The sequence below is a fragment of the Metopolophium dirhodum genome, unplaced genomic scaffold (assembly GCF_019925205.1).
Source record: "Metopolophium dirhodum isolate CAU unplaced genomic scaffold, ASM1992520v1 scaffold1, whole genome shotgun sequence".
In the NCBI taxonomy this organism is placed as follows: Eukaryota; Metazoa; Arthropoda; class Insecta; order Hemiptera; family Aphididae; genus Metopolophium; species Metopolophium dirhodum.
The window spans coordinates 106,474-119,977 of record NW_026869896.1 but is presented as its reverse complement, the minus strand read 5'-3'; positions in this window follow the sequence as shown (position 1 = coordinate 119,977).

Genomic DNA, 13,504 nt, shown 5'->3' with positions numbered 1-13,504 from the left:
CACTATTAGCAAAATTATTAAAGAAACGTGTGAAGTAATTTGGAATATTCTGCAGCAAGCTGAAATGCCAAAACCAAGTTCCGAACAGTGGCATGATGTAGCGGACAAATTTTTTACAAAAACCCAATTTCCCAACTGTGTGGTAGCTGTTGACGGAAAGCATATACGATGCGTCAATCCTAAAAACTCGGGATCAATTTATTTTAATTATAAGAAATTTTTTTCGATAGTTCTAATGGCAGTAGTGGACGCAGAATACTGCTTTATATCTATCGACGTAGGTGCATACGGACGAGAAGCTGATTCCACTGTTTTTAAAGAATGTCCCTTCGGAAAACTTTTATATTCGGAACAACTTGGCTTACAGGCACCGGTTTGTTTGCCAAATACCAGTGACAACCCTCAGCCATATGTTGTAATTGGAGATGAAGCCTTTGGTCTACATAAAAATTTATTAAGACCTTTTCCGGGACGTGGTATTGATCAAAGAAAAAGGATTTTTAACTATAGGTTGTCAAGAGCAAGGAGGTATGTAGAGTGTTCTTTTGGCATACTGGCAAATAAATGGCGAGTTTTACATACAGCAATAAATGTAGAACCGGATTTTGCCGATATTATTGTTAAAGCTTGTTGTATACTTCATAATTTTGTCAGAAGAAGAGACGGTGTCAATTTTGAAGATACGCTAAGCAATAGCTTAGATGATTTAGAAGTACACCAGAATGATACTGGAGGTCGTTCACAAGGCAAAGATGTTAGGGACTATTTTGCAAATTATTTTTTAGAGGCTGGATCTGTTCCATTCCAATATAGATTTGTATAAGAAATTGTATTTAATATTATAATTTTTTAAATACTTATTTGAGATTTATTAAAACTTTTAATTATTAATATTTTAATTTTATATTTATTCTTAAATAACCTGTGTAAACAATACAAATTATAAAAATACTATATTGTACTATGTTACCTATGAGTTATACAACTTACTTTTATCTTCCTGTTCTTTGATTGAAAATGTTTCCCAATTTTCAAACATATTCGTTGCTATATCCAACCAAGATTTTCTTTTAACATCTCTTTCCAAAAACCCTTTACTAGTGGTTTTCCAAATGCATTCGTGCTTTTCGATTTCTAATATTAGGCACTCCACGTCAATCATTATTATGTAGTATATAAAAAATGCACCAGGGTAAATAATTAAGAAAAGATTAACAAATTTTGTTCACGGAAATTGAATACACAATTTTCTTCAAACCGTTGGACGGGTACCGCAGTGTGACACACGTCATTTGAAATAGTGTTATATTAAAGCAAACGGCGTAACGGCACCGCCGTTCAACCGCTGCATGCAGCGGCACGCGGCGGCGGCGAACGGCGACGAACGGCAAAACCGCTGTGTATGGCGCGCTAAATTTAATCATGTATGTTTTCCACGAACGTAAAAACCGCGGCGGTAAAACCGTTCGGCCTCAACGGCGAATATACCGCAGTGTGGCCCGACCCAAACCTAGGTATACCGTATAATAATATTTTAAAGATTGGGTAGATTTGTGTAGTTTTAAATTTTAATTATAATAAATATATTTATATCTAGACATTTTAGAATACATCTTATAATTTAATGATTTTTATTGTACATTTTAATGTAAAATAGACATAGCAATATTTTTATTTCCATGAACCAGAATTAACATTTTTGATTTAATATCGGTTAGTTCCCAATACTGTAGAACATTTGATAAATCTTGAACAATTCAAATATCTAATTGAGAAGAATTAATTGGGTTATTGTAAAAATCAACTTTGTTTAAAAACTTATATCCAACAATTATTATTTTATTATTAGGCTTTGCTAATTGAACTATATTAACAACGTTTACAATTTCTTCCTTATTTGTAAGTATAAATCTATCTGCCAATCGTTTAATATGTATAGTGAAATTACTCCATTTATAAAATAAAAACTGACTGGAATACTTCAAATTGTTTAATATAGGTCCTTGTTGGTGTGTATTTCTTTTTGGTTTATTTGTTATTAGGGAAATCTCGGTATCAATAGAACAATTATTTTCGTTATACCTACGAACAATTTGTTGTAGTGGTTGATGATGTTTTCGTAAGGCAGATTTTAATATTTTCATGTGATTTTCAAAAGGAAAACAACTAGATGAGTCAAGAGGACCAAATTGCTTGTAATCATTTACTAAATGTAACCAACCGTGTATGTTGTATGAAACAAAATGGTCTCCATATATATATTGGAAACTTTTCACAAAATAATGTAACAATTTATTTGCATATTCTATTTTATTATTACTTTGATTTTTACTCAAAAGAATTATCATAGCAATATTCAATAACATAAAATTATCATAGCATTCTTCTGATAGTACATTTTTTAAAACCACAAGGCCAGTATATAATAGGAACTGTCTTAATTCAGTGGCCTTCCACCGAGAAACATCTTGAATTATTCTAGGCTTTCTAGAAAATTCACTAGGGATGTAGATTTCCAGACTTACTAATGATCTACTAATATCATTAATTTTTTTACCATTTAGGCGTACTCTAAGAGGACCTGAATGAATCCAAAGATGTATGAGTTTACGCATAACCCCTAATAAAACTAAATGCATGTAATCTAATGGGAAGCATTTAACAATATCAAAATTAGGAAGCTCAATTAAATTTGAAGTAATACCTTCTCTAACGTGATGTTGTTTTTGAACCATAGCTACATAACCATCGTGAGTTCTCGACTGACACCCTCTTTCTAAATACGGAAAACATGTTCTATTATTCAAATATTCACCACTTTGAAAACACCGGGTACATGAAGAAAAACCCGAATGTCATTTTATTTTTAAAAGAAATGAACGAGCCGGGGCATCACAGCAAAATGCTCTAATTGAAACTTTGTATAGTATATTTTCCAACTCTAACCCATTTAATGATAAAACTTTAGCTTCACGTATAAACTTTTCAAGATAATCATTACTGTCATGGGGTTTTTCATTACCATGATAAATTTCTACAGGGAATACATGATTAGAGTGTGGATATATGTATGCTAAAATAGGCCAAAACTGGCTAGAACTACTTTTAGATAAAGGTAAACCGTCTACTCCAACCATTACTTCTATCTCACTATTCAGTTTAAACTTCAATGAAGAATTCTTGATACCTTCCTTTAAACCAAAATGATAGTATATTCCAGGAGTTAAAATATCTATATTTGTGGTTTTTGATGACCCAGACTGTAGTAATGTTCTACAGTCTAAGGGCAATTTTTGTAATGGAAGATAATTTTCTTCTTTAAGAATTGATAATAATTTGTTGATAGTCACATGCGGAACATTACATTCTATAGCCCATTTTTTTAGTTTTAAATCTATAGGTATTTTAGAATAAGTAATATCATTTGGTGTATTTGTAATATTATCGAGGGGAAATAAATCATTAATAAAACTATTGTTATCATAATTAGATTGATTATAGTCATGGTCATTAGAACTATTAGATGCATTTGTTAAACTTGAGTTTTGTATTGTTGAGTCAATAATTTTATTAATTGGACGTTGTTCTAATAAACTTTCATTTTTTTCATTGTTAAGTAAAAAGTTGTCAGGTGTATTAATATTTAAATCTGAAGATTGTTGGTGCAGTTGATGACTGTTAGTTGTACATAATGATGGTTGATAGGCATTTATAGTGGAAATTTCATCTGCAATTTTTCTCCGTTTGGATCTATAACTTTTTATCATTCTAGAATGCCTAAAGTATGATGTGGACAAAAATTCTACATGAGAAATAAAAACATACAATTTAATTAGATTTTGCTATCGGGTAAGACGTTATTTTAAAAACAAGCAAAAACAATGGCAATAAAAGCGATAGGATTCTCCGTCACGGCCACGTGTATGAATAATTTATAATATAAGTACCTATAGGTACCTTATATAGGTACCTTATAAGTTATAATATCACGAGGTAGTATTAAGGCATAATAATATTTGGTAGGTACCTGTATAATCGTCAACTGAATTTATGTTATAGGTATATTGTTAAAAAAAGTTACTTCAGTTACTCAGCATATATCTACATCTAAGCACCAACAAAATAGAGATCGTAAAAAAAAATGTCAACAAAATTTTCTGAGTTCAGAGCCATCTACGTCTTCTAATAATTTGTCAGCTTTTAATACCGATTTGTGTCGTATGTTAATTCGCGCGGATATTCCTATTTTCAAACTAAAAAATCGAGAATTCACAGATTTTTTAGAAAAATATACCGGCTAACAAATTCCAGATGAAAGTACCATCCGAAAGAATTATGTTAGTATAATTTACGAGGAAACATTAAAATCAATTAGACAGTTTATTCAAGATGGACCAATATGGGTTTCAATTGATGAATCGACAGATGCAGAGGAAAGGTATATTGGTAATGTAATCATCAGCAAACTATGTTCTGAGCCTACTAAATCATTTCTTTTAAATTGTGTGCATTTAGAAAAATGCAATAATAAAACTATTGCTAAATTATTCAATGATTCTATGAACTTATTATGGCCAAATGGTGTAAAATATGAAAACGTATTTTTATTTTTGACCGATGCTGCACCTTATATGGTTAAAGCTAGTAGTATTTTAACAGCATTTTACCCTAAACTGGTACATTTTACATGTTTAGTACATGGCTTTCACCGTGTCTCAGAAACAATAAGATGCAATTATTCCGAGGTTGATCAATTAATAGCGACCATTAAAAAAATATTCTTAAAAGCGCCAAGTCGTGTTTCAAAATTTAAAGAAATGTATCCAGATCTTAATTTACCTCCTGAACCTATTATAACAAGATGGGGTACGTGACTTGAAGCCGTCCAATACTATTGCGATCATTTTGACAAAATAAAAAATGTTATTTTAAATTTCGATACTGAATCGGCTGCAGCTATTGAAAAAGCAAATTCACTGATGCAAAATATCAATTTAAAAAACAACTTGACATACATTTCTGCAAATTTTTGTTTTTTTGATTCAGACAATTAAACAATTGGAAACTAAAAACATGTCTTTGATAGAAAGTATTAGCATTGTAGAAAAATCAGCAGATAAATTAGAAAAAACTCAAGGGCACATGGGAGAAATCGTCAAAAATAAATTTGCCGATATCATTGGAAAAAATTCTGGATTTCAAACAATTAAAATTATCAGAGATATTTTAATTGGTAAAAATCAACAGGGCTCTCTGGACATTGAATTCACTCCTTCTGATATAGTGAATATGAATTACGCCCCGATCACATCTGTTGACGTAGAACGGTCGTTTAGTCAATATAAGAGTATTCTCCGACCAAACCGTCGCAATTTTTCATTTGCAAACCTTCAACAATATGTTGTTTCGCATTGTTATGTTCCAGAATAATACTAGTTTTATATACCTACATCGTTTGTATTACTTTCTTTTATAAAATATTTTTTTTGTAATTTTTAATATCTACTAATACGTTTTTTCGATATACTTTTTTAAATTTTTTTTACATATTTTAATATTTTTTTTACATATTTCGATAAAAATAATTACATATTTATGTACATATTTTGATTTTTTTATTACAATAAAATCCGTTCCCTAGTTATAACTTAATACTTATATCATTTATTATGAATTAATGACTATTCATGATCAAAGCTTATATTATTGGTGTTGTACTGTTCTATATGTGTGCCGTGTGGCGCGTATTGCGTTAACCGATTACCGACGACCTACGCGTTGTCCCGTATATACTCGTGGAGAAAAGGCGGTTATTCAGTTATATTGTTAGGACGTTAGGTTATAGTAACTGTTTACTTGGAGTGGCGCGTCGGAGTACGGACTACGGAGTACGAACTACGGAGGAGTACGGACGAGTGAGAGACGCGTGCAGTGTGTACTGCTATATTAGGATTCACTGATAAACAATCTTCATCGATACGTATTTTTATTCGATCACACATATACAGAATTGCCCGTCAACGTATTACCTATATTATTATAAATTATAATTTATATTTAGCATTGATATTATTAAAATAACTGATACGAGTATACGACACGCCTATAATACTGGCGTATGGGTTGCGGCTTGCGGTCTTTTTTGAGGAAGAGAGAAAGTTCAATATCTACGAGAGAGCTGATAAACTATAATAGGCCATTTTTGAGGTTAAGATAAAAAAATTGTTAATTTGTATATATTTGTAATAATAAAGAAACCTTTATTACATCAAAAATTGTATCACTTTACATATATTATGATCTAAGCTTTAATCACTTTATTCTCAGTTGATAAGACCGATGTCCTATCCATTCTCATAATATCATAGAACAATATCTGACATGACTTGAACACTTTTTATCACTGTATATAATATGACGTATTATACTAATATACTAAGGAGCGGCACCGGCCGGGTTTACCCAGACGACCAGACCAGCCTGGACGGGCCTTGGGCCGTGCCGGATTCTATGAAATGTAAATCTATTAGGACAAAAGTTATACTGGCCGGGCCAGACTGGACTTTCCTTAAATCATATGCGGGCCTGGTCCGGGCTTCTGTGAAATATTAGAAATTCTAGCAGGTCCCATGACAAAATATACCTTTTTGTACTAAATTATGAGTCATCGGACGAAAATATATGGGCTTAACCGTGCCGTACTTAATCTTTGCAATTTTTAGATGGACAGGACCAGACTATTAAAAATATAAATAATAAATATATATTTGAATATTTCCTTACCAAAAACTATTCGCTAACCGGGCAGACCTCTATAGTATGATATACATTATACATAATACGTGTATTAGTAGGTATTATACCTACTTGAATGCCTTGAAAATATTTGGTGGCTTGCTGCGTATTTTTGTCATACATAACTATGATAAATGGTGGTATGGTATATTGGTAGGTACACAATATGTGATATGAAATATACCTACTTCATAGTTTATAATGAAAATCTATATCATAGGAATATGTATATATTTTTTTTAAAATTTTTTTTAACAATATTATTATTGTGATACATTATTTATTGTAAATTGTTATTTGTAACATTTGATTAGTTACTGTAAACAATCCCGGATCAAGGGGAGGGCAAGGGGCCCAAAGTGATACATTTTTATTATTTTAAAGAGTTGTATAATATAACACAACCATGTTATAACTTATGGCCCCTGAATGTTTTAATCCGGACTGGATTGTAAATGACACTAAATGTACAATTCTTAAACCTATAATATAATAATATTATATTAAAAGATTGTGTGACATTTACAACTGTTCCAGCAAATCGATTTCTTGATCAATAACGACTTTATTAGTAGGTATTTAGAAGGAGAGTAATAAAATAACTATATTTATTTAATCCAAATAGTAGTTGCGCTTACCAGCTATAATATTAAAACTCTTATTAGTAAACTCTACAGGATTTCTAGTACAAACCTAAAATGTTACCTTTATTATGTTTAAAAAATATAGTTAGGTAGGTATATATTATAGAAATTTCTTTATATAAAATACTTGTTGCAATAATTATTTTTCATTATTTTAACAATAATATTATGTATTCAAAAATTATTTAAAATGTTTTGTTATATAATAAGATTAAGTACTGTTGTCTGTTATACAATATACAGTACACTGGATAAACATCTTACTATATAAGTACCTATAATAATTACACGAACGCACTTATAAAGCATAAATATATTATATTTTTACCAACTATATATATTTAAATTTGTATATCAAACCGAAACTAATGGGCATTATTTTAATCTACAAAATTCTTATAAAATAAACTACCTAATACCTAATAAATTAATAAATTATTTCTAGACATAATACTTAAGGACTTTGATTAGAATATTGAAGGGCTATAAAAAAATGACTTAATTAATCTATATCTGCAACACAGAAGTGATGAGGAGTGTAACAATTTCTATATTGTTAAAAAAAATTGTATCAGATTATGATACAATTATGTAACTGTGATTGACCATAATTTAAAAACATTTACAATAGTTTATTTAATTATTAAAATAAACAAAAATGTTTTCATTTAATAAACAAATAAAAATGAAAAAAATATCTTTTTTTTTTTTTTTTTTTAAAAACTATGACGTTTATTGAGAATTCACAATCTGTACATTATATACAATAAGTAAATATGATAAAAGTAATATAAAGACTTTGAGTGACATGAAGGAAGACTCGCAGTCGAGTCACCTTAGACAATGAGTTAAAGAGAAAAAAAAAAAAAAAAAAAAAAAATAATTTAATAATTTTTAGTTTTCTTAAATATATTTTAATGGTTAAGCAGGTCTCTGCACCAGCTGCGTTTGAGACGTCTTGTGGGGTTGTCTGGGAGAGTTTTTGAGGCCAGTTGGGAGATGAGGTGGTTGTGGTTCATGAGGAGTTTCCCATGAAATCTTTTGTAGAAGTAGGTGGCTGTTTCTTGGACAGTTTTGATTTGGAGGTCATCGTGTAGTAATTTATTCGTTACGTACCATGGAGCTTTAGCAATGATACGTAGGCAAATTGATTGGAATGCTTGGATTGTGTATGCATTTGATTTTTTGGTTGGGCCCCAAAGTATGATGCTGTAGGTCCATAAGGGTCGGAGGAGGCATTTGTAAATAAGGATTTTGTTTTGAATGTTGGTGTTAGATCTTAGTAAGGGTCTAAGTAGATGAAGTCTACTATTTAATTGTTTTCGTTTGTCCTTGAGATGAGGACCCCATGTGAGTTTTCTGTCGAATGTGAGACCGAGATATTTGACAGCCGTGCAATGAGGAATAGTGGAATTATTCATGATGATCGGAGGACAGTCTTGTGGTCTTAAGGAAAAGGTTATGTGCGATGACTTGGTTTCATTGATTTTAATACCCCATTTGTTGAACCAGGGTATAAGGATGTTTAGGTGAGTTTGGATTTGATGGCTGGCAAGGATAGGGTTGACACTTGAGGCAAGTATGGCTGTGTCATCGGCGTAAGTTCCAATGAGAGTGAACTGACTAACTGGGATATCAGCAGTGTAAAAAATGTAGAGAAATGGGGCGATATCGCTACCTTGCGGAACGCCAGCTTGAAGTTCATGGTGAGTTGATAGTCTAGTGTTGATTCTGACTCTGAACGATCTGTTTTCAAGGTATGACTTTAAGAGTAGATAGTAGGGGGCTGAGAATGTTTTTTTTAAGTTTGAACAATAGTCCGTGGTGCCAAACGGTTTCAAAAGCCTTCGCGACGTCTAGAAAAACTCCTGCACAGTATTTTTTTGATTCGAGTGCCGAGGAGACGAAATCGGTTACGCGGTGGAGTTGATGGTTGGTTGAGTGTCTAGGACGGAATCCAAACTGAATGTCTGGCAGAATATTTTCATTTTGTACTATAGGCATAAGCCTTTTTAGTATTATTTTTTCAAACATTTTACCAAATGCCGGCAGGAGACTGATTGGCCTGTATGAGGAAGGGCTGTTTGAAGGTTTTCCTGGCTTCAGTATTGTTATGATGATTGAATTCGTCCGGGTGGGAGGGAAATAAGAAAGGCGAAGTAGGGCATTGAATATATAAGTCAGCCAAATAATTGATTTGGGAGGGAGGTTTTTGATGATTTTGTTTGAGATTTGATCGTGTCCGGGTGACTTGTTGTTTTTCAGGTTTTTGATAATGTTGGAGACTTCAGCAGGGGTTGTGTGTTTGGCTGGTAGGGCCATTGGTAGTGGAGAGATGAGATATGTTTCTACTAAATCAATGTGATTTTGACTAGGAAGAGAAGAATGTGGCTTGAATGAGTCAGCAAGGTGAGAAGCTAATAGATCGGCTTTGTCTTGATCGTCAACTGCTAATGAGTTGTCATCTCGGAGTAGTGGTGGCAGTGTTTCCTTATGTCGTAGAAGAGATTTGGTTTTTTTCCAAAGAGTGCCATTGTTTGGAGATAGAGAAGCAAGGTGAGATTTGTAAAGTTCATTTTTGTGAGTCTTGAGGAGAGATTTAAGTTTATTAGATAGTGAATTGTATTTTCGCCTGTCCTCAGGGTAGTGGAAATGTTGCCAGCGATTGCGGGCTCTGCGTTTTTCAGTTATAAGTTGTCTGATTTCAGGTGTAATAAGATGGTCAGACTTCGGACCAAGTAACGGAACGGAAGCATTTTTTTTGCATTGAGTATGGTTTCTGTAAAAGTGCTTATAGCATTATCAATGTCTGCGTGGGATTTTAACTTATTGTTGAGATTAGTGTTGCATGACATAATGTTACGAAACCTTGGCCAGATTATTTTGGAAGAATTATTATTGTTGTGCGATGAAATTGAGGCATTTATTTGAATCAATACTGGAGTGTGGTCCGATGCTGGATCATTTAGGTTTGTTAGCTTTGACTGAAAATGATTAGGGAGACTAGAGATGAAGAAGTCGAGAAAATCAGGGTTGCGGTTTTGGTGAGAAGGCCAGTAGGTTGGTGCACGTGGTGCAAGTACTTTGGCGTTTTTGGTTATGATGAGATTCTGAAGAGAGCGGCCTCGAGTGTTGATTGTTGAGCAGCCCCAACAGTGGTGTTTGGCGTTGAAGTCGGCTCCGAGTAGGAATGAATGATTAATCTGTGTTAGATATAAAAGAAGTTCATTTTCAGGGAATTTTCGGCCAGGGGGGAGATAAGCAGATGCAATGGAAACTGGAATAGAGTTAATAAGCAAGGAAGTGTCAATTATTTGCATATCGATCGATGAACAAGGAAGAGATGGAGTGTGCACTATTTTATTAGAGATGATTAACGCTGCCCCACCATGAGCGGTGCCGTCTGGGTGGTCTGCTCTCAGAATGTTATATCCATATATTTTTAAGGTCGATTTATTTGTAAGATGTGTTTCTGTAATCATGGCTATGTCGACTTGATTTTCAATTAAAGATATTTGTAGTTCGTTTATATTGTTAAGTATACCGTTTGCATTCCATAGTAAAATGGTGATAGGTTTAATCAGATGATTAGCGTCCATCCTTGGTGAATTTATCTATGAGCGTCATGAGTAGAGAGATCATGGGGTTGATTAATGACTTTAGTTCATTAATGAAGGAAGTAAGTTGATTGGTTAGGTTATTTTCGGCAGGAATATCATTTTTGGACCAGTGGTTACTATGATTTCCAGGAGGTATGCTGATGGTGGGGGTTTTGGAAAGAGGTGGAAAGTTTTGAGAATTGGGGATCTCTTGGGTGGTATTTGTTTCAGAGGAGAATTGATGAACTTTTTTATTTCTTTGTGAAGGGTTTAGATGTAGTTTTCTGTATTTCATTAGGTCTTTGTGTATTTGGCAGCCTCTATAATTTGCCGGATGCGAGCCACTGCAGAGAGCGCATTTGGCTGGTTCAGAACGGTCTTTTTGACATTCAGTTGATTCGTGGTTGTTACCACACCGGACACATCTTGGGTTATGAAAACAATAACTGCGAGTGTGGCCGTAATACTGGCAACGTTGGCATTGAGGGATTTCTTTTTTTGTATGGGGAGTCTCGACTTTGACTTTGGAGTAACAGAGTAGTGTTAAGTTAAAGATGTCTTGATTTGATTCGGATTGTTCAAGGTCGACGAAAAATAGGGGCAACGGAGTTTTTGTGGATTTATGGAGTACGTTTGTTATGTTTTTGACTTGAAATCCAAGTTCTGATAGTTCCGTGGAGATAAGGTTTTTATCAGTAGAAGGGTGAAGGTTACGGATAACGATTCTGAACGGTTTGTTTTCTTTTGATTGATATGAGTGGAAGGAGACATCTTCCTCTTTAAGAAATTTGATTACTGATCTGTAGGAATCGGAGCTAAATGTTTGTATTTTGACACCTTTTGTGGTACTTTTGCAAACAAAACTGGAGGTGTCGGTCAATTCCTTAAGTTTGAGACATAAGGTATGGTAATTTAATTTCGCTTCGATGAAGATAGGGGGTGGAAGATTTATTTTGATAGTATTCGTATCATTATTGATATCAATGGGCTGTTTAGATGAGGTTTCCATATGTTGAGTTTCATTTTCATTTTCAGTTGCCGAGGTAGGCGAGAGCGGTGCGAAGCGGTTATTTGAGATGAAAATGTTAGAGTCTACTTTTTTGTATGAAGGAGATTTGGTAAGCGGTGATCTGATTCGTTTATTTGATTTTTTTTTTTGCCAGATATCATCGTCAGAAAAGTCGTCTGGAGACTTGTTGCTAGTTTGTGGTATTTTGGTTTTGACGAGTATTAATGGAGATAAAGGTGGTTTGTTGATTTGCTTTGTGGAAGCGGTGTTAGTTTTGGACGATGAACTCATTACGAATACTGATAAGGTGAGAGGTATCGGGAAGCCTTAGGCCGGTAATGACCTTGGGCCGGAGACAACCGCGAGCGGTCGGCGGTCGTTTAATTAGGTAATGCGGCTGTTGTGTGTGTCGGTAATTACTGACTAAGATAACGGGAGAATAAAATCATATGACCTGTATCAAGAAGACTGGTCTTTACGCTATCGAAGCTATAAAGGCGAACTAAACGTTAACATACGTGTTGCTCGGACGGGAGTCGAACACGAATCTTTAAAAAAAATTAAATCTAAAAATATAATTTTAACATGCTCTCTAAATAGTTGTTAACAATATCATAAATTCATAACATATCGTCGGCTTAATTCGCAATTATCGTAACTCCAAAATGACTACTTTTCAGGAAGAATAAAAAACATCTCATTAATTTAAAAACATTGTTAACAGATAACTGTATTTGTTAAAATTTATTATTTATTATTTTGTTGATCTTTTTGAATAATTTATATATTTATTAGAATAATTGAACTTGTGAAAGGAGTTACGACTTTTTCTAAAAAAAAACACACATTTTCAGGAGTTATGGTTTTTTCTCTTTTTATTATTTATTTGTAATAAAATAACTTAATTTTTCAGAAACAAAATATAAAATAATAATTAATAGAAATATAAAATGTTGTCAGCCTTGATTATAATATAAAGAATGAAATAACTGAATTTTTCAGTAACAAAATATAAAATAATAATTAATAGAAATATAAAACGTTATCAACCTTGATTATAACATAAAGAATGAAATAACTGAATTTTTCAGTAACAAAATATAAGTAATAATAAAAAGAAATAAAATACATTATCAGCTTTGATTATTAGTTATTACATTAGGAATAAAATAACTTTTTAAGTATAGTATTTTTAAGTAACAAAATGGTAAATATTGTACATCTATAACAAATATATTTTTAATTAATTTAAGTAATTTATTATTATAAAATTAAATCATTAAGAATAAGATTAAAAATACCATAATTAATATTTATTCTTTGGGCAAATTGTCATAAAAAGAGTGATAATCTTTTTCCATTGATGCTTTTAACTGTTGTAATTGTTCATATTTTTCTTTTTTTATATTGATTCTATGAGTGTGTAATGGTGGTAGTGTCTCAATACTTAATGGGGT